This window comes from Physeter macrocephalus, chromosome 13 (genome assembly GCF_002837175.3).
Source record: "Physeter macrocephalus isolate SW-GA chromosome 13, ASM283717v5, whole genome shotgun sequence".
Classification (NCBI taxonomy): Eukaryota; Metazoa; Chordata; class Mammalia; order Artiodactyla; family Physeteridae; genus Physeter; species Physeter macrocephalus.
The window spans coordinates 77,269,867-77,291,178 of record NC_041226.1 but is presented as its reverse complement, the minus strand read 5'-3'; the positions used below and the strand labels follow the sequence as shown (position 1 = coordinate 77,291,178).

At 37.7% G+C, this 21,312-nt stretch overlaps 1 protein-coding gene and 2 long non-coding RNA genes across 5 annotated transcripts in view; 1 reads left to right on the top strand and 2 right to left on the bottom strand.

Moving 5' to 3' along the window:
• The window catches only part of NALF1 (NALCN channel auxiliary factor 1), a 591,782-nt gene that overhangs the window by 203,368 nt on the left and 367,102 nt on the right, over positions 1-21,312 (top strand). The gene's annotated exons all lie outside the window — the stretch shown is intronic.
• The window catches only part of LOC129392664 (uncharacterized), a 57,002-nt gene that overhangs the window by 23,411 nt on the left and 12,279 nt on the right, over positions 1-21,312 (bottom strand). The window lies entirely within an intron of this gene.
• On the bottom strand, positions 4,741-8,694 carry LOC129392665 (uncharacterized). The gene is made up of 2 exons (XR_008618950.1): positions 6,776-8,694; positions 4,741-6,418 (listed from the first exon to the last, which is right to left on the bottom strand). It is a non-coding gene; the product is annotated as an uncharacterized lncRNA (long non-coding RNA).

Below are 21,312 nucleotides of genomic sequence, written 5' to 3'. Positions count from 1 at the left end.
TTATTGCTTTGTGCAAATAAGGAATGAGAATGGGGGGAGCCCTGGACCGAACGTCTGAAGCCATAGGCAGTGTCCTGTGGGACCCTGGGCAAGTCCCTGACACTGTCTCCCCATATATAAAACAGGGACAACAACTCATTTTCCTCTTCTCTCATAAGTTTTTAGAGTCAAATAAGATAATGGATTTATAATTATTTCCATAAGCAGACATTACTATTCGAATGCAGCGTCTGCCAAAGGAATTAGCTGATTTGTTGGAAGCTAAATTACGACCACTAGGTGGCGCAGCCTCATTGCACTCCCCCCGGGGCCAGTTCTCCCTGCCACACAGTTGGCCCTTTAGGATGGGAGACTTTGCTGACTTCTTTGAAACTAAAGTGACCTTCTTGCTATTATTAACTTGGGAGCCATCTGTGTCTGCTTCATCTTATCAGATAAATCAAGAGTATATTATTAATAACTGTGCAGGATATGCCCCCAAGTGGCACAAACTCGTACAATTCTAGACCTAACAGGCGGCGTTCAAATATTTTAAGAATGGAGCGATCAGCAGAGCGAATTTAACCTTTAAAATTTAGAGTACGATATCAAGGATGCCTTTCAATTACTAGTTCTTTTCCTTTAAGTTCTATAATTTATAGGCCAAAGTAACTCACAAGTATCAGCAATAGCCTACATAGAATTATATTTTTAAATGACAAGCTGACTTTTAAGAGCTTGAGCCTGACCTGTGCCTATATCCTGTGCTTAGGATCATCTGGACTCCAGGCCCAGCACATCACAAAATACAAAGTTTCCTAAAAGATAGTCTGTTTTATAGAAAGTTGAATCTCCTGTGCTATTGCAGTTACATCATAGCTTTCCTTTTAACGGTTTAAAAAGCATGACTTTTAAAAATAATTCTCCAGGATATTTTTTTCTGTGACTAATCAACTTCTTATGTTAAAAGTTTTATTTGCACTTAAACAGGGTTGGATAAAGGTAAATATATACATTGTTCAGTCAGTATGCCTCGTGGGAAAAGTAATTCATATGAAACAATTAACTCTATAATCCAGGACTTAAATGTAAATGCTTGGCAAAGGAAACATCTGATTTAATCACTTTTAACAAAAAGATAACAGGAAAAAACACAATAACTGCATCATCAATACATTAAAAAACCTATTTTTGTAAATTTTACCGTATAACATATAAAACTAAAGAGTAATCTTTAAGAATGTTTTTGGTGTAAACAGAGCACAATTCTATATATTCATATCTCTTGATAATTTAATATCATGATTCAAGATATTATAGTCTCATTTTGAGAATCTGTATATCTTTGTAAACAATGAAAATTGAAAGTTCCCACATGTAGTAGGATAAATAGGAAAGTAACAAAGTTAATTCATAGTATAGCTGATATCATCATTTTTTAACATTTTAAGAGAGTGCTATTAAGAGAATGGAAAAAAAAAAGGCATAGACTTGGAGAAATATTAACAAAACACATAAGGGATAAGGAACCTGTATCCAAAATATATAAAGAACTCTAAGAAAACAAATAGCCCAATTTTAAAAATGGACAAAAAACCTGAACAGACTCCTCAGCAAAGAAGATATTTGGAGGGCAAATAAGCACACAAAAAGTTGCTCAATATCATATGTCACTAGGGAATTGAAAATTAAAACAAGATACTGATACATACCTGCTAGAATGGCTATAATCCAAAGCACTGACAATACCAAATGCTGGCAAGGATGTGGAAAACAAGAACTTTCATTCACTGCTAGTGGAAATGCAAAATGGTACAGCTACTTTGGAAGACAGTTTGGCAGGCTTACAAAACTAAACATACATTTACCATATGATCCAGCAATCACTCTCCCTGGTATTTACCCAAATGAGTTGAAAACATATCCACACAAAAACCTGCACATGAATGTTTATAGCAGACTTATTCATAATAGCCCAAACTTGGAAGCAACCAAGATGTCCAAAAATAGGTAAGTGGGTAAACAAACTTGGGTACATCCATACAATGGAATATTATTTAGTGCTAAAAAGACATGAGCTATCAAACCACAAAAAAGACATAGATGAACATTAAATAAATATTGCTAAGTGAAAGAAGCCAGTCTGAAAATACTACATACTGTATGAGTCCAACTATATGACATCCTGGAAAAGGCAAAACTATGGAGACAGTAAAAAGATCAGTGGTTGCTGAGGGTTGTTTTTTGTTTTGTTTTGTTTTCATGGTTGCAAGGGAGAATAGTGGATACATGCCGTTATAAAAGCCCATAAAAAGTACAAAGAGTGAAACCTAATGTAAACTTCAGACTTTAGATAATTATAATATACCATGTTGGTTTATCAGTTGCAACAAATATCCTAAAGCAATATGTTAATAAAAGGGGACACTTTGGTAGGGGGTAGGGGGTGTCAAATGGGACTGTCTGTAGAGTCTTCTCAGTTTTTCAGTAAACTTAAAACTCTAAAAAGTAGTCTATTAATTAAAACAAACAATGCTAGTCATTTTTATCACTAATATTTTGGTACAATGCACAAAATTTAGAAAAATTATTATATTCCATAAGCATCAAGTAAATTTACAGTAGCTCTTTTACTTTGCTAAGCTGTTTTAAAAATTAATTTCTAAATAGCTGACTTTTTAAACAACATTTTTAAACATTCAGTAAAGCTCCATGACTTAAAATTTAGAGACTCTTTAATGCCATTGTTTGCATTATGTAATACTTGCTACACACCCATAATATAAATATCCCTTGGTTATATTTAAAGTTATCCCTTTCTGTGTTTTTTCTCACTTTTGGCAAATTTAACTCAGAGGTAGCAGTAAGTTGCTCAGGACAGATAAGTCATCGCTGGTGGAGCTTTCTGACCCTGAAGCCTATATTTCTGCTATAATAAAGGGTAGTTTGTTTTAAACAGTATCTCACTTGTGTTATTAAGGCTTTCATGGAGGTGTGTTAAATTTGCAGTTCTGCTTTTGTAGAAACAATCTCTATATCCATTAGTGGGGGGGGGGGGTGTTTAGTAAGCTTAAAAAACTACCATAGAGCTCTCTGCAGCAATTTGAAGAAATGAACTAGAGAGACAAGTGTTCTATTTTAATTAAGTAGAATGCTTTTAGTAAAAAGGTAACATATAGTTAAAAAAGGGAAAAAATAGTATTGAAGAACACATAATTAAAAAAGTAAATCTCTCAAGTTGGGTGGGAGGCAGGGGTTTGTTCACAGTTTCTTGTATACTTTTCAGGGAGCATCACAATCCTTTCATTGCTTTCTTTTTGTTTATTTTCATTTACCAATATGTTTTAGAGATTGTTCTTGTTATCGCATAGCAAATTACCTGAATATTCACAGTGATTCACTGAATACATTTAATGTAATTTAACCAGTCCCTAGTGATGGGTCTTTAGAATATTTCCAAACTTTTGATTTATTAATAAGTTGCAATAACTATTTTCCAGTATATATGTCTTTGTCCACATGAACAAATAGATCTGCACAGCGAATTCCTATGAGTGGAATTGCTTGGTCAACATTTGAGTGCATTTATATTTTTGATGGACGTTGCCAAATCGCTAGAGATGACGTATATCATTGGTCTTAGAAGAATAAAAATTCTCTATACATTTTTTAACCACTAAGGCCATTCAGATTCAAACTAATACATTCATGAATGGACATCATGAATTTTACTGACAAGAGCTTAAATGTAGCTTTAATGTCAGTGTGAAAAGATTTATATTATACTATGTGATGGTTAAATAAAGCTAAAAGGAGGAAACTCAAGTTATAGCTATATATATAATGTATGGAGAGAGAGAGAGGTGGGGAGGATTAATTTATATTGGAAATCAAATGCACATTACATTAATAGACAAAGAATTCACATAAAGAGGAAAAATATTTTACTTAGTAATTAAGTATAAGGAAATAATCTAGCTCATCTGATCAACAAATCTTTGGGCACTTTAACTGTGGAGAATATAGTACAAGATGAAAAGCAATAGAGGAGGTAAAGATCTCTTCAGATACTTTATTTTAAGGGAATAGCTTTTCGATGGGGGAAAAGACACAATTCTGTCTCATGCTATTTTATTTTAACTACATCATTCGGAAAATATTTCTGCTATTATTTTAGAAATTGAAGATGTTCTTACCTAACTACACTTTTATTCGTTACTTGTTTTTCTCCTACGTGGCTGGCAGTTACCCAGGGAGTATGTGTGAAGGAGATAGGGAATGTTAATGCTTTTCATTTAAAATAAAACTACTCTTCCAGTTGTGATGGACCAGCATGTAGTTGACCAATGTTTCTACTGAGAACAACTAGAAAAGTCAGATAAAATGTGTAAAATATGTTTGAGAGGATCGGACAGCTGCTGAAGCAGCCAAAACCTGAAGGGCCATTGCCAAGAGAGAAGGGAAGACAACACCGTGAGCCAGGTTTGCTGCATTTCACTCTACGGGAGCTGATACAGGGCTGGAGACAGAGAATAGGTTGAGAGCAGCTGCTGAGAGGCAAAGAAAGCACTAGTGTTTTCTGTAACCTCTTGAAGCTTGGGAGACCCAACTTGGAGCCGAATTTTGCTGTGAGACCCAGGAAACAAAAACCCAGAAGAGACGTTCAGAGAAATGAGCCCAATATTCAGTATCAGTTTCTCGAGTTATTTGCTAATGAAGCTCCACAGGGCAAAAGTCTAAGAAGCCAAAGCATAAAACAGCTGAAAAGTAAAACAGTTTTATTTTCCCCTCTACCTTTTTCATGGTGCTACGGACTGAGAAATTAGAGTTCAGAGCCTGCAAAGGAGAAATTGTAGAAAACAACCTAGACTCTCTGTTGTCAAAAGAAGACAATGGAACAGAGAAGAATAAGTATAAAATGGATAAGACAAATAGGCTATCAATAGTTTTATGGTAGACATAAACCCAAACATATCAATAAAGCCCATTAAATCCAGTAAGACATACATAAGTAGTCAAATATTACACTTGACAGGTAATACCAAATTGGATAAAATGTGCAACTGTATAACGTTCAAAGAAAAACAACTTAAAGATAAAAATACAGAGAGATTGAAAGTAAAGATATGGAAAAAATATATAATAAAACTCTCAACAAAACTGGTTAAATTTGACTAACATATATCAATATAGATTGTATAGATAAAGAAAAACATTTTATGCTGATAGAAGAGTTATTTCACAGGGGAATGCAACGGTTCTAAATGTGTAGGTAACACACAGCTTTACTGAGGTATAAGTGACACATAACGATTGTATATACATTTAAGGTATACGACGTGATGGTTTGATACATGTGTACATTGTGAAATGATTACCACAATCAAGCATATTAACGTATACATCACCTCACAGAGTTACCTTTTTTGTGTGTATGGTGAGAACACTTAAGATCTACTCTCTTTAACACATTTCAAGCATGCATTATTATTAACTATAATCACCATATTTTAAATTGTCCTCACTTCCTTCCATTTTCTCCAGCCCCACAGAAATCATATATGAGAATTTCTATATCCTGACTTTTTCTTATCTCCTTCTGTTGGAAGTCTTTCCTGTAACTTACAAATTCTTTCAAAGCATAAGCATGATAGCTGTATCATAGGGCGTTTTTTTTTTTTAACATCTTTATTGGAGTATAACTGTTTTACAATAGTGTGTTAGTTTCTCCTTTACAACAAAGTGAATCAGTTATACATATACATATGTTCCCATATCTCTTCCCTCTTGCGTCTCCCTCCCTCCCCTCTCATGGTCACAAAGCACAGAGGTGATCTCCATAGGGCGTTTTTGATGGGAATAGTTTATTAAACCACAACCGGCTGGCTTGCTAACCCTCTTTCTTTTTTAGTTACGCTAATACTTTGTCTAGGAAGTCTTCCTCTCTAATACCGTTCAGTTAGCTGCCCCAGCCATAACCGTGCTCCTGAGCCAGCAGTGTGCTGGGATACCGCCACCCGCTCTTATGCTGTGACATGCGCAGTCCGCTTCCGCCGCTGTGACTCTCATACACGCACCGTTAAGATGAGGCCGAAGCCCCAACACGAGGTCTCTACATCAGCTCCTTTTCCTGAAACACCTGTACTTCAAGAGCAGGACACAATTGCTATGCCTGAGTCAAGGTGAAGGGGCTTCTGAGTTAAAGTAAAACCTAATGAGAATGGTGAGCTAGGGCCCCCCTTAGTGATAAACGCCAGGGTTGGCGTGGCTGCGTTCAATGTTAGGTGCTGACTCAGGTATCCTCGTTTCCCCTTTGCAGAGACTTCTTCTGACTTTGGTCTTTATGATGTTTATCCACACATCCCTCCTTGATGTTCTGGTTTGTCCTTTCACAGAAACTCTACACATCTCAGAAATACTGAAGGACATAAGAATTCACCTAGAACAGACCACATTCATATTTTCAGGAGATGTATTTCGATATTCACAGGTAAATATTAGGAATAGATTGTTATGAAGGAACAAGATAGATGAATTTCAGTTCAGCAATATGCAGTGTTCATAATGATCACTATGTTATATCCTGAGCATATAAAGTCTTTTTGTTTATTTATTGGAAACTGAAAATTTCAATGTCTGGTACAGTGTCAGACACATGGTATTGACTTAATAAATCTGTGTGGGATAGATGCATAAATGCTGACTTCAGTGCAGACTTTTTTTTTAATTGTACTGACATAGCCAATGTTTTAGTTCAGTTAACTGCATCATAGAGAAATAAATAAGTGAAACCAACCTTTAGTTTTGGTGAAAATATAACTCGAGTTATGACAGTCACTCCCCACCAGCTCTGATATGTGTTTACTGCAGTGCTTCTCAGCTTTCCCTGTGCATAAAAATCACCTGGGGATTTTGTTAAGATTCTGATCCAGTAGTTCTGGGGCATTCTGCATTTCTAAGAAGCTACCAGGCAATGTTGATTCCTCTGTTCTGAGTACCTCACTTGGCCTCAGCCTGTGTTTGTCACACCTGGCTGCACGTTGGAATCACTCAAGAAGCTAGAAAGGTGATTCTGAATCCTACTCCCGAGATATTGGGATTGGATTGGTGTGGCGTGAGGAGATAATTGTCTCCTAGGGTGACCCTCCCCCTTAGCCCTGGTGGGTCGGCCCCCAGGCAAAATCCGGGATATGATCGCTGATAAAGTCCTGTCATCCACGAACTTTTAAAGCCAGGACTGTGGTTACTGCCTAATGCAGAATGGACAGTGAGGTGTATCTGGGTGGCTGGCTACTTTCTGACACTTGAGCTATAGAAGCATCTTTCTGCAGAGAGACTGAAGAATGAAACCAAACAAACAAGAATTGAGGAGATCTCAAGACCCTGGGTTTTCATTCCTCTCTTTTTGAGATCCAGCTACGCTTACTGCCTTTAGCCTCCATGGACTGTTTCTGCATCTTTGAAAGGAACTCCCCTTTGGGGGTTATCTACCTGCTATCAAATGATGCTTGGCTAAGATAATAACTGATCAATCTAAGGAACAGGGTTTGAAAGTCCCACTGATTATTAAATTATACTTGAATACATATGTTCACACGTTCTTTGTAGAAATATACTGCCAAAATAGCATCTTTGCTGAAAAAATAGGGAAGTGAATGTTGAAGGAAGGATGCTAAGAAGAGGGGCACCCGCGTCTTTCCTGATGTTACCTGGCCATTTTTATCCTGCAGCTGTAGTGGATGATTCTCAGCTTTTGTTGGAGCCTCACCAAAGAACATAGAAATGTAGGTAAAAGTTACATGAAGAGCAAGGGAGGAGTTTATAAAACCTGTATTTCAACACATTCGGTCCTCTTCCTTCTTATACTAGGAGGGGAATTGCATAGACCCAATAGCTGGAGATACCTGGAAAATTTAAACTGTGCTCCATGAGGCTTGGTTCCATGAACGAATCTTTAAACAACTATGTACTTACTATGTTCTTCGCACAGTGATATATAATTTGCAGAGGCAAAAAGGCTATATTTTCATGGCCCCTACCTTCGAGGAGCTTCCAGTACAGTTTCTTTGTGCATCATTTTCTAAGTGCTGCTATAATGGACAGGAACTCAGGACTTATAGCCTAGTTGTCCACATTCAAATTATAGCTCTGCCACTTTCTGTTGTGTGAGCCTGGGCTTCGTTTCTGTGTCTGTGGAATGGGAATAATAAGTGTCCACCTCTGATGTGTATTGACAGGATTAAATGATTTCAAGTCAAGGTCTTGGAATAGTCTTTTGCATATGGTGGGAAGTAATCAATAGTTTTTAGCTATTATTACTATTATTGCTTTCACTGTTATTTTTATCTCCAACTCTGTATTTGTTTTCTTCAACCAGAATGCTGACTCTTTAAAGACAGGTTTTCTAACTTTTAATATTTCACATATTATCACAGCGTCTCATACTGGTCTCAAGGTCTAGAAGCAGCACAATCTACATTGTTAATTCCTTTGCATTTTTAGGGTTCACGCATCATTATTGCTCTTAGGCCTCACAGAACGGCTAACACACATGTCAAATGTATTTCTTTCACTGAAGCATTATTCTTAGAAAAATATTCATGCAAATGAAGTCTTCAGGGGAAAAAAATCTTAAAGGAATAATTTCACATATACTGTTTTCTTGCTGATAAATATTTCCATGAACAATCAAACCCAACTCTGAACAACACTTGACCTATAGATTATTATTTCAGTTTCATATTTATTAGTCTCAAATCTTATAATGTAAAACTGTTGTGAAATTAATTAAAGGTTATGTGAATGTTGCCAGGAAAAATGACTAAAATAGTTTGAATGGTTTCTTACTTTATCATAAGAATATTATATTAAAATGAAATAAAACCAAGTAAGCTGATACAGCTGGGAATGTTTCATTTTAAATTATATTTTAAAATTCCTTGCCTTGACTTTTTAAATACTAAAAAATGTTTGCACTGCTGCATAAACAAGCCACGTTCTCACCAGTTTAGCTGTAGGCTGTGTCATCTAGGGCAGGTTACAATTTTTATTTTGTTCCTCTGACTAATGCCATGGGTCTTAGTGGCAGAGATGTAGAATTTGTTTATAACCTTCAACACTGTGTAAACTTGTTTTCTTCTTTGGCAGAGGCATCTTCTAATTATAATTTTAAATGATTTCCTTTTCACTCACCAGAGCCATACCATAATAACAAGAAGGCAAGGTAAATTATAAATATTTAAAGCATTAAATGATTATAATCCTTTTGAATATGAGATTTTCCATTATCTTATCATGCATTTGCTTGGATGATGTTTGATTATAAAGATTGGTTCAAAACCACCATAATATAATATAAATTGAATGATACTTCTCAAATATTTATATATTCAACAGACATTTATTACGTACCAACTACTTTTCTCAGGTACTGGGAATATCAACATAAGTAGAACAGAGTCCACTCATAATAATCTTTATAGGTTGCTATAGGTATAAAAACGAAAGCACAATGAAGACCCGGAGCGGAGCAGGTTCATTTCCACTTGGGGTATGAAGCATGGTGTCAAAGAGTAGATACCTTTGATCCAAGTCAAGGACGTTTATTTACATTAACTGTTTATTGAATACCTCCTCTATGTTGAGATTTGTTCCTAGGTCCTAGGGATGCAAAGATTTATATGCTTAAAATCTGCATCCTGAGGAAGCCTGTGATCTGATGAGGAGAGCCTACGTTCTAAACAAACCATGATGTAAAAATATGCACAGGCTACAATGAGGACATGGCGGAGAGGGGTAGGGAGGGGAGATTAGTAGTACAGGCTGAGTAGTTAGGGAAGTTTCTTAGATAAAATATCACCTAAGCTGATGCTTTAACAGCATGAGTTGGAGGTGGAGGATAAGGGCACTCAGAGTAAATACTAGGAGATGACATGGTGTGTCTGCAGAACTGTAAAATTGACTTGTCTGCACCACTGGGAGAGAAAGGAAGGTGCCCTTGTTGAGAGGTACGTTTGACAGGTAGGCAAGGGTCAGATCACACAAGGTCTTGGGTTCCAATTCAAGGTGGTCAGAAGAACAGAGGGAGAGGGCATTGGACTTTGCCTTGCAAGGCAGGCTGGCTGTGGGATGGATGAGAAGTAATCCATTCGGCCTCCAGCAAAATAAATAGCGTATATTAGGTAAATTATCTCTTCCATGGGGACAGTTATCTTTTTCATTACTTCTCCCAGGAGAACAATTTGCTTTTACTGGGAATGCACCGTAATCAATCAGCTGTTCCAACAACAATCAATCAGCAACTGTTTATTGGGCTCCTGTTAATGAGAAGCATTTTACGTTATGTGTGTATATGGCAGCCAGATGCCAGCCGTGTGAGTGCCCTTCATTCTTCCATCCCTGGGGGCCTGGCCCCTCGTGTATCTGTGATTTCATCGCCCATCCTTTGCCTGTAGCTCACTCTGCTGCAGCCTCCCCAGCCTTCTGTAGTGCTGCTATCAAGTTGGTCTCTATCCTGCCCCAGGGCCCTTGCCCAGTCTCCCTGCCCAGAGAGCGCTCTCCAAAATCTTCAGATGGCTGCTTCTGACTCACTCAGGTTCTAGCTGTTCAGAGAGGTCTCCCCAGACTAGGCCATAGAAGCTCCCTCAGCTGCCCCTATTCCATTACTCTCTTTTCCTTTCTCTTCCTTAAAGTTTGTGTCACTTCCTGAAATGGTCTTACTCAGTGATGCTTCCACTTTGTCTTTACCTAGCATCCTCTTCTTCCTGTGTCCTGTCGCACGTTGCAAGGCTCATTAAAGCGGGGCCTCTTCTGCCTCATTCACTGCTACCACCCAGCACTGCGAACAGCAACTTCTACGCAGCAAAGCCTTCAATGAATACGTGATGAATGAATGAGAGACAGAGAATCCTCATTAGAATACAACACCATCAAATCGGTGGACCGGGCTCACCGCATACATTGTGTATTTATTATGAGTAGGAGGGAAAGTGAGATTCATGAATACTGGGAAATATTTTAAAAATAAAAAATAACTTTGGTATAATGAACAAAAGACATATAGAGGCTACTAATTAAGTTAACTATAAAATTAAGGCTGATTTGAAGACTACTATAATTTCACACTGTAAAACATATTTCTTCTTACTACATAAAATTGTGTAAGAATAATAATAAAAAAGAAGCCACCATTACTTTAAAAATAATCAAAAAGCAAAATAAAATGATGCATGATAAAAAGATATCACTAAGTAATGAAGGCATTTCATTCTGTCAGTCAGAAATAAAAGGCTTCTCCTTTAGCATGTTTTCCTGAACATAAATTGTTAAATATAGAGTCTTCTTGATCTGTCTCCATTTTGAGCAACCACAAATCAGTCTTTTAAATAACATGCAATGAAGAAATGTTTGATTCATCTTGCAAGTTCTAGAATTGGCACCATACAATTCTAAACAATTATGTGTTTGTTTAAAAGCTTTCAATGGATGGATGCATGAGCAAACTCCTCCATATTTTATTCCAGTTTATTTCTTGTTTGGCAGCTTTGATTTTTGGATCAAGTTATGCTGGTTAATGGATTCAGTAATTCAACTGTTTGAGGTAGTGATAGTTTGTGCATCTCAACCATGTAAGACGAGCTCAACTGACCTTTGGCATTATGCTTCCATTGGTACAGGTTCAAACTGCACCAATCTGGGTACTCATTCTTTGAACTGGTAGAGTCCCCTACTTATCTTCCCTTCCATACCTTCAAAAAAATGCTTTCATTTACATCTCATTTATGTGTATTTTCTTCCTAAACATCTCTGAATCTGATTCAAGTTTGCAGGTTTAATAACTGAGTAAGCTAGAGTGGGAGATCAAATGGTACTGCAAAGTTGTGAATAGGCTTTTGTTTCCTATCCAAGCCAATCATTTACCTGTGTAACTAATAGGTTTTATTTTGATTGGGGCTGCTACTAATATTTAAAACTAACATTAAACAACAGTCAGGGGCTATCCATGGGGTTGTGTTCTCCAAACATTATTATATTCAATTCTTCAAATAAACTTACTAGTTCATTACTATTATTAACTTACAGATGGAGGACTGACATTTAGAAAGGCTAGGTGAATTTTCCGAGAATAGGGGTCAGTAAGTGTAGCGGACTGAAGACAAAGTACTCATTAGAAACGTGCTTTAGCCTCAGATGGCCATCATCACGACATGAAGGAATTAGCGTTTGCAGGTGTGTGGAAGTCAACTAGGGTTCCACAGTTTACAGAAGCAGCTCTGGTTGTTAAGATGTTCATATACTCAAATTTGGTCAAAACATTTTAATTATTGCTTGTATGTACCAGTCATCATAATTTGGATAAATATGAGGTAGACAACACAAGTTACTTTACAGATATACCAATTACTCTTTTCTTGGTACAACCATAATTGTATATTCCTTCTAAGGCTTCTTCCCAGTACTCCCCTGAAACACTTCTCTTTAGAGTTAGCTGTAACTCTTTTGCTCTGTCTCAAGTCCATTGTTAACCTCTTTCCCCACAATGCTACTGTAGCATTTGATACAGACATAGCAAGACACTGAACATCCTCCCTTTGGTCTCCTTCTCTTCTGCCTTGATGAGAATCAGTGACTTTTTGATTCTCTCAACATTCTTCTCTTTGATTCTGCCCCTGCCTTCTACCATGTTTCTCTCCCTGGGAAAGAAATAAGTAAGGGAAGAAATGAAGGAAGGAAGGAAGAAAGGAAGGAAGGAAAGAAGGAAAGGAGGAGGGAGGGAGGGAGAAGGAAGGAAGAACTGCCTCTGAGTCTCTTTTCATATCATTTTCTCGCCTCTGTGTTCTTTCTCCTCCTCTTTGCTTATCTAAATCTTTCACAATTTAGCTGAAGTCCCACCTCCAAAAATAAGTCTTTTATATAGCTCCAAAAGCTAGAGTTTTCTCTTTTTTCCAGACTTCTTTTGCAACACCACATGTTTTCAAAACAAATTTGTCCTCTGATTTGTTCACATTTATTAATGACATTTTTCCAAGTAGAATATAAATATGTGTAAGAGGAGGGAAAGTAAATTAGCATTCTAGTTACTGCCCCCTGCCATCCTTACCTCCCTTCTCAGAGGTTACTCACTAAATATACCTTGTATGGATAGTGAATGCCTGTTGATTAACCAGTTAATGTCTCCTGCTTGGAGTTAGTTCTGTAATTCTACATGAAGCACTGAAGAGCTGGTACTTAGTATGTCTTGATTTATTTAAAAAATGTTAAAATCCATATAACTCTCTGAGCTTTATACCATCTAGAACAATAATATGAGACCAATTTTATTTTTATATACATATATTATGTAACATATGTATATAAAAATAAATAAAACATTGGGCAAATGTAAGTTAGACTTAAAATAGTCTGGCTTTGTTTATACTATTATTCAAAGTCTTATTAAGGAGGAAAGAAATGAGAAAAGAGGTTTAGGAAGGTGGTAATGTGACACTAATGAGGTAGGTGCAGGCCATAAAGCATCCCAAAGATCAGGGCAGGAACTAGATGGATTGAATGGCAGTAAAGTTCATGACAGGCTAATGTTTCAGCATCAGTGGTATAGAATGATCACTCACAAAGAAGACTGATAAGATGGTGCACTATGGTACAGTGATGAAGCTTGAAATGAGCTCAGAAACGATTTAGTCCAGCTCTTCATATTCTAGATGTGATGACTGAACAGTAAAAGGATATATGATTTGCTCAGTATCAGTATAGTTCTTATGAGTTCTTGAGTGTCCTGACCACATCGTATTTACATTTTACATTATTTTTTTCAGAATTTCGTGTATCTATATTTTATATGTGTGTTTTATATGTGTTTCCTATAACTGGAGAGCTTTAGATATTTATTTTTTGAAACGTCCCTGACTTTGGAAGTTGTATTTATGTCAAACTATATACATCTGAATATGCTATTCAACCGTTCTTTTGATTGTAAACAAAGCCTATTTCCAAAACAAAAAATTAAAAATGGGATACAATTTTGGAATCACCAGATCAATTAGTCTTTGTTTCTGAAAATACCTGCGTGCTTGATTTGGCATACCAGTCCTCAGTGGAGACAGGTACTAATTTTAAAAAGAGCTGCGCTAATTGAAATCTGCCAGTGAAATCTACACACCTGCACTCTCATGGGGTTTTTTTGGTGAGGCTTGTTATGAAAGTTTTGGCTTTCATTTCCATTTTTCTGGGCTCTTCTTCTCTGGAGGGCATATGATCCAATAATCATATTCCATTTATTCCCTCGTTCACTTTGAAATTTTGAATATAATGTTTATGCTCATTATGTCTTAAAGTCATTGACTTTATATACACATATTTGCATTATAATCTCCTTAAAAATAGAAACTGCTATCAAATTGAGCCTTTAAGACATCTGAATGCAAGTAGCTAAAGGTGGGAATTTTTTTTCACCCTCTGTTATTGGGTTCAGTGAGGGAGTAGAGCGTCAGCCCATAGAGGCAGTTGAAGCCATGGAGAAGAAGACGTCATTGAAAGATGGAAGACAGACAGGGAGTAAGAGATGGCCTTGGAGCGTTGCCCGTGTGCGGGAAACTACAGAAGCTGGAGTGTTGTTAGGAAGGCTGTTTCCTAAGGAAGGGGAGACAGAAGGAGAGGACAGAGGAGAGTGAAGGTGACACAGAAGGGGGTCTTCTGCCGATGTCAGCCAAGGCCAGGCCTCTCCAGCCCACCTCATTTACACTTCCTTCCCCAGGGACCAGAGTCCAGAAGGGCCACACAGAGATGTGAATAACCCAAGGAGCTGAAGACAGAGAGAAACCAATTACATGTGTCCGTGTGTGCTCAGGTATGTGTATGTGTATGTGTATGGATAAATGGAGATAGATAAATATATAGATACATGGATATGTAGAAGAAGATGCATAGATACAGAGATAGATACAGCATTTGTCACCAGAACACTGAAAATACGTATATCCTATCACAGACATTTATAATATCCCGCTGTGGTACAGTAGACTAGTTTTAAATTAAATTAAGTTGCATATGCAGAGTTGTTTCATCAAGTACACATGCTATGCAAATGATAGCTATCATATATTGCTATTAATGTAGTAACATATACATTTAAAATTTTATACCCAGAATATGAAACGTGGAGGATTAAACATAGGTTATTGTCATTTCTGAGGCCTCTGGGAGTATCATCTTTTCTAAATCTTTGAAGGGGAGATTGAAGAGGAGACAGAGAGAGAGGGAGGAGGATGTCATGTAGCTGAGCTGCTGTTTTCCCAGGTTGCTTTTGAAAAACGAGAAGTAACTCATGTGAACTGTTTCTCCTCTTTCTGGCTCTGTGTCATCTGTATCAGAGGAGACGAGTTGTCGCTGAATTTGACGTCAGCGAGGGTATGAGGGGCTCGTGATAAAGAGCACGAATCATTTGCCCCTCGAGGGCCTGGCGCGTCTGTGTGCGATCCCCCAGTGCAGCGATTCCAGACGAGTCCTGCTGTGCATTCTGCTGGTTCGTAGCCTGCTCTCTGGCATCGAAAGCGCCGAAGACGGCCTCCAGCCGGAATCCTGGGCGCCCAGGAACCTCAGTGGCGTTGTTTCTGTTAGGTTTGCCAGATTACAGAAGTAATTTCCTCATATTTTAACTAACTAAAATTCAAAATTAGGTTTAATATTCAGCTGCTCTCTTAAAAGACAGTTTTTCTCCATTAACATTTTTTTCTCATAATTAAAGTATTATATTTTCAGATTCTGGTCCTCATTAGTAAGATAGTGGGAGCATCACCTACGTGGGAGGGGTAAGAGGGGGTGTGCATAAGCCCCCAACACAGGGGAACACAGAGCAGGCACCATATATTGGCAGGTTTTATTATTACATAATTATTAAAGAATATTTGAGAGTACAGCATAAGAAGAAAAATAAGCCGTTTTGCCAACATAAGACAGAGCACCAGTATATTTAAACATTCAGGTCTATAGATTCAGAAAGCTGGGAGGCTTGAGTTGAGTTACCAAGGTAATTGCCTCATCTGCCTCTTGGAAGAGCATGAATCCTCGTCTTTTCTGTTCAGTAATTGACCTGTCAATCACCTCAGAGATGAGACTATTTAAAATATGTCATAACGTAAACTATACATGTTCTATAGACTGTATCTCAGAATTCCTTTTTGTCTCAAAACATTTGCCTTTTTATTGCCACACTTAGATCAGATCTGTATGTGCAAAATAAAATCTAAACCAGCTATTAATAATTATAACGAAAATGTAATTTTGTCCCAATTATTTATTCAACAGATACATATCAAGAGCTTACTCTATGGCAGGGACGGCAGGCAGAAAGATGATCAAAACAGTATTCCAGCTTTTGGGCTCCAGTGGATGAAAATGATACATTGGCTCTGTTCAGTGATGACTTTCTAATACTCTGAGAAGTGCCTGTAGTTTAATGCTATTTTGGGGACAGAGGGTGCTATCTGAGGTTCTTTTCATTCATATGTGGATGTTCAAGGATTTCAGGAAGAATAATGAACTCAAGGAAAAGCCGTAAGTTAGAGAACTCATGGTATATAGAGAGGTATGAGTGAACCAGAATGACTGCCTGGGGTTGTGCGGTAAACTCAGAGGGGACAGACAGCTTAGCAAACTTTCAAGTACCTCTTGTGTAAGAGAATGCATTTAATCTGACTGGGCAAAGGAAATTCACCAAAGGTATAGACAGATAGATGATGGATGATAGATAGATAGATAGATAGATAGATAGATAGATAGATAGATAGATGATAGATAGATCGATCTACTCCAGTATGTGTGTGTGTCTTTGTGTATTCATTCCCATCTTAATTTTTTCTGTTTTCAGTGGAAATGTCATCATTACTTTCTGGATTACTCTGACAGCTTCCTAACTACAGGCATACATTGGAGATAGTGTAGCTTCAGTTCCAGGGAGGCACGATAAAGCAAAGTAAAGCAAGTAAAGCAAGTCATATGAATTGTTTGGTTCTCAGTGAGTATAAAAGTTACGTTTATATTATGCGGTAGCCTATTAAGTGTACAGTAGCATTATGTCTAAAAACAACGTACATACCTTAATTTAAAAGTACTTTATTGCTAAAAAGTGCTAACCATCATCCGTGCCTTCGGCGAGTCTTAAAGTAGCCCTTTTGCTGGTAGAGAGTCTTGCCCCCAATTGATGGCTGCTGACCAAACCAGGTGGCAGTTGTAGAAGAGAACCTGGGGGAGGCTGTGGCTATTTCTTAAAATAAGACAGCAGTGAAGTCTGCATATCAACTGACTCATCCTTTCATGAACGACTTCTCTCTAGGGTGCAATGCAGTTTGATAGCATTTTGCTCACAATAGAGTTTCTTTCAAAATTGGAGCCAATCCTCTCAAACACTGCTGCTTCTGTGTCGATTGTATTTATATAATATCCTATAAATCCTTTGTTGTCATTTCAACAGTCTTCACAGAATCTTCACCAGGAGGAGATTCCATCTCAAGAAACCAGGTTATTTGCTCATCCATAAGAAACCACTTCTCACCCATTAAAAGTTTTATCATGAGATTGCAACAATTCAGTCATATATTCAGGTTCTACTTCTGATTCCAGTTCTCTTGCTATCTCCACCACATCTGCAATTACTTCCTCCACTGAGGTCTTGAACCCCTCAAAGTCATCCAGGAGGGTTGGAGTCAGTTTCTTCCACACTCTGGTTGATGTTGCTATTTTGACCTCTTCCCATTAATCACAGATGTACTTAGTGACATCTAGAGAGGTGAATCCTTTCCAGAAGGTTTTCAGTTGACTTTGCCCAGATCCGTCAGAGGAATCACTATGGCAGCTATAATCTTACAAAATGTATTTCTTAAACAATAAGACTTGAAAGTCGAAATTATTTCTTGACCCATGGGCTGTAGAATGGATGTTGTATTAGCAGGCATGAAAACAATATTAATCTCATAGTACATTTCCATCAGAGCTCGTGGGTGACCAATTTCATTGTCAAGGAGCAGTAATATTTTGAAAGGAATCTTTTTTTTCTGAGCAGTAGGTCTCAACAGTGGGTTTAAAATACTCAGTAAACCATGTTGTAAACAGATGTGCTATCATCCAGACTTTGTTGTTTCATTTAGGGAGTGTAGGCAGACGAGATTTAGCATAATTCTGAAAGGCCCTAGGATTTTCAGAATGGTAAATGAGTATTGCCTTCACCTTAAAGTCACCAGCTGCAGTAGCCCCTTAGAAGAGAGTCAGACTGTTCTTAGAAGCTTTGAAGCCAGGCATTGACTTCTCCTCTCTAGCTATGAACGTCTTAGTGGCATCTTCTTCCAATAGAAGGCTGTTTTGTCTATATTGAAAATCTGTTGTTTAGTGTAGCCACTTCATTAATTATTTTAGCTACATCTTTTGGATAACTTGTTGCACCTTCTGTATCAGCACTTGCTGCTTCACCTTGTACTTTTTTGTCATGGTGATGGCGTCTTTCCTTCAACCTCATGAACCAACAACCTCTCCTACCTTCAAACTTTTCTTCTGCAGCTTCCTGCCCTCTTTCAGCCTTCATAGAATTGAAGAGAGATGGGACCTTGCTCTGGATTAGGCTTTGCCTTATGGGAATGTTGTGGCTGGTTTGATCTTCTTTCCAGACCACTCAAACTTTCTCCATTTCAGCAATAAGGCTGTTTCACTTTCTTATCATTTGTGTGTTCACTGGAGTAGACTTTTAATGTCCTTCAAGAACTTCTCCTCTGCATTCACAATCTGTTTGGTGCAAGAGGCCTTGCTTTCAGCCTGTCTCGGTGTGCAGCTGCCTCCTCAGTAAGCTAATCATTTCCAGCTTTTGATTTAAAGTGAGAGACATGTGACTCTTCCTTTCACTTGAACACTCAGAGGCCATTGTAGGGTTTTTAATTGTCCTAATTTTAGTATTGTTGTATCTCAGGAAATAGGGAGGCCCAAGGAAAGGGAGAGAGGCAGGGACCTGCTGGTCAGTGGGTCAGTCAGAGCACACACAACATTTATCAATTGTTTGCTGTCTTACATGGGTACAGTTTGTGTCATCCCAAACAATTGCGATAGTAACATCGAAGATCACTGATTAAAGATCACTGTAACAAATACAATAACAATGAAAATATTTGAAATAGTGTGAGAATTACCAAAATGTGACACAGAGACATGAAGTGAGGAAATGCTGTTGGAAAAATGATGCTGATAGATTGCTCCATCCAGGGTTGCCCCAGATCATAAATTTGTAAAAAAATGTAATATCTGCCAAGCATAAAGCAAAGTACAATAAAACAAGGTACGCCTGTAGTATCTTTGCTTCTAAGATCTTCTCACTCCAACCAGTCAAGATATCTTTTCTAAAATTATTTATCTACCTATGTATCTATCTATCTATATCTATCATCTATCTATCTATCTATCTATCTATCTATCTATCTATCTATCTATATCTGTCTATCTGTCTGGCATCTGTGTACCTTTCTGTGTAACTATCTCGGAAGTAGAATTCACTGGAGTTGATGATCAATTGAAAATGTATGCAGTAAGGGAAAAAGAGTTGTTGAGAAAGACTCCAAAGTTTGTAGCTGAGTGAGGAGAGGAATGAGGCCATCACTAATCAAGATGGGGAGATAGAACAACTGGGAGGATGAGGGGAAATTTTCAGTTTTGGACTGATTTTGACAAAGCAAGTCCTTTAAAATAGGTGATTTCTAGCAGACAAAATGTATGGATCTGAAGCTCAAGAGGAAGATCAGAGTTGAAGCCTGCTGTGTATATATGAATCAAAAGAGTATTTTGGTTGGAATTACATAATTGCCAAAAATTTCAATCACAATTTTCAGTGATACAACTTCACGCCTTAGAGAACAATAATATAAATTCCTTACAGATAATTGTAAAAACATATTTCAAAGATTGTGTTTGTTTATGTTGACCTGAATAAATATATGTATAATGGGTAAGAGTAGGATATTTTAATAATAAAATAAATATATTGGGCTTCCCTGGTGGCGCAGTGGTTGAGAGTCCGCGCGCCGATGCAGGGGACACGGGCTCGTGCCCCGGTCGGGGAAGATCCCACGTGCCGCGGAGCGGCTGGGCCCGTGAGCCATGGCTCCTGAGCCTGCGCATCCGGAACCTGTGCTCCGCAACGGGAAAGGCCACAACAGTGAGAGGCCCGCGTACCGCAAAATAAATAAATAAATAAATAAATAAAATAAATATATTAGTATTGTTTTCAAAAACAGTAAAAAAATAAATAAAAACCGATTACGATCGTTGAAATAGTAATGAGCATTTCATAAAATTGACTTGGCTTTTACTATATGTCTAGAAATTTTTCTTTATTGCATATTAGTCTCTTTTTTTTTTTTTAACATTTTTAAAATATTTTCGTTGTGGAATTTGATGAAATGTTAGTAGACTAGCGCTGTGCGTAGAGGGATATCTCAGTGCCCAGATGACAAGTGAATTTTAAGCATGTAGACTAGAATTAGACACATGTGATAGTCCTTCCTAGAGTTCTTAATAATGGCGGTTCCCTTTGTCCCTGGGTGTCATATGTGTCACTAGGTGGGTGTCATGTGTGTCATGTTGTTCTTGAATTGGGTGGTTACTTAGTTTCACATCAGCGGTGCTTATGGAGGTACTTTGGATTTGGATTACATAGTAGAATCATTTAAAATTTGGATTTAAAGGAATTTTTATACCATAACTCATCCAATTCTCTTTAGAACAGAGACATAGAGGCCCAAAGTAATTTGTTCAGTCAGTGCCAGGATGAAAAGTGAGTGTTCCTGACAGTGTACACCGTATTATTTGTTTTATCTCACGGCTTATATTGGCCAACTGATGGTCACTCAGAAGCCACCTTGCAAAAAGTAGGGCACGTTAGTCTAAAGTGATTTAATTCATCTCCATGCTGAGTGGATGAGAGATGGATAAGAAATTGGAAAATACAAGTCCTCTCAAGTAAATTTTTATGAAGCAGAGGACAGACTGTAAATACCCTGTTACTTATAATAACAGGGGAAAGTTAAAAGGAATGTCCTAAGCGGTAAAAACTTTAATTGGGGAGCCTGTAGGTAAGGATTCACAGAGAAAGAGCATATTAACATCACTTTTTAACCTAATGCCTCAGTGCCCTGATTATTAAAAACTGCCCAAATTTTTTATAAATGATTTTGAAATGAAAACATCAATAATAATTTTTTTTTTTTTTTTTTTTTTTGTGGCATGCGGGCCTTCCTCTGTTGTGGTCTCTCCCGTTGCGGAGCACAGGCTCCGGACGCGCAGGCTCAGCGGCCATGGCTCACG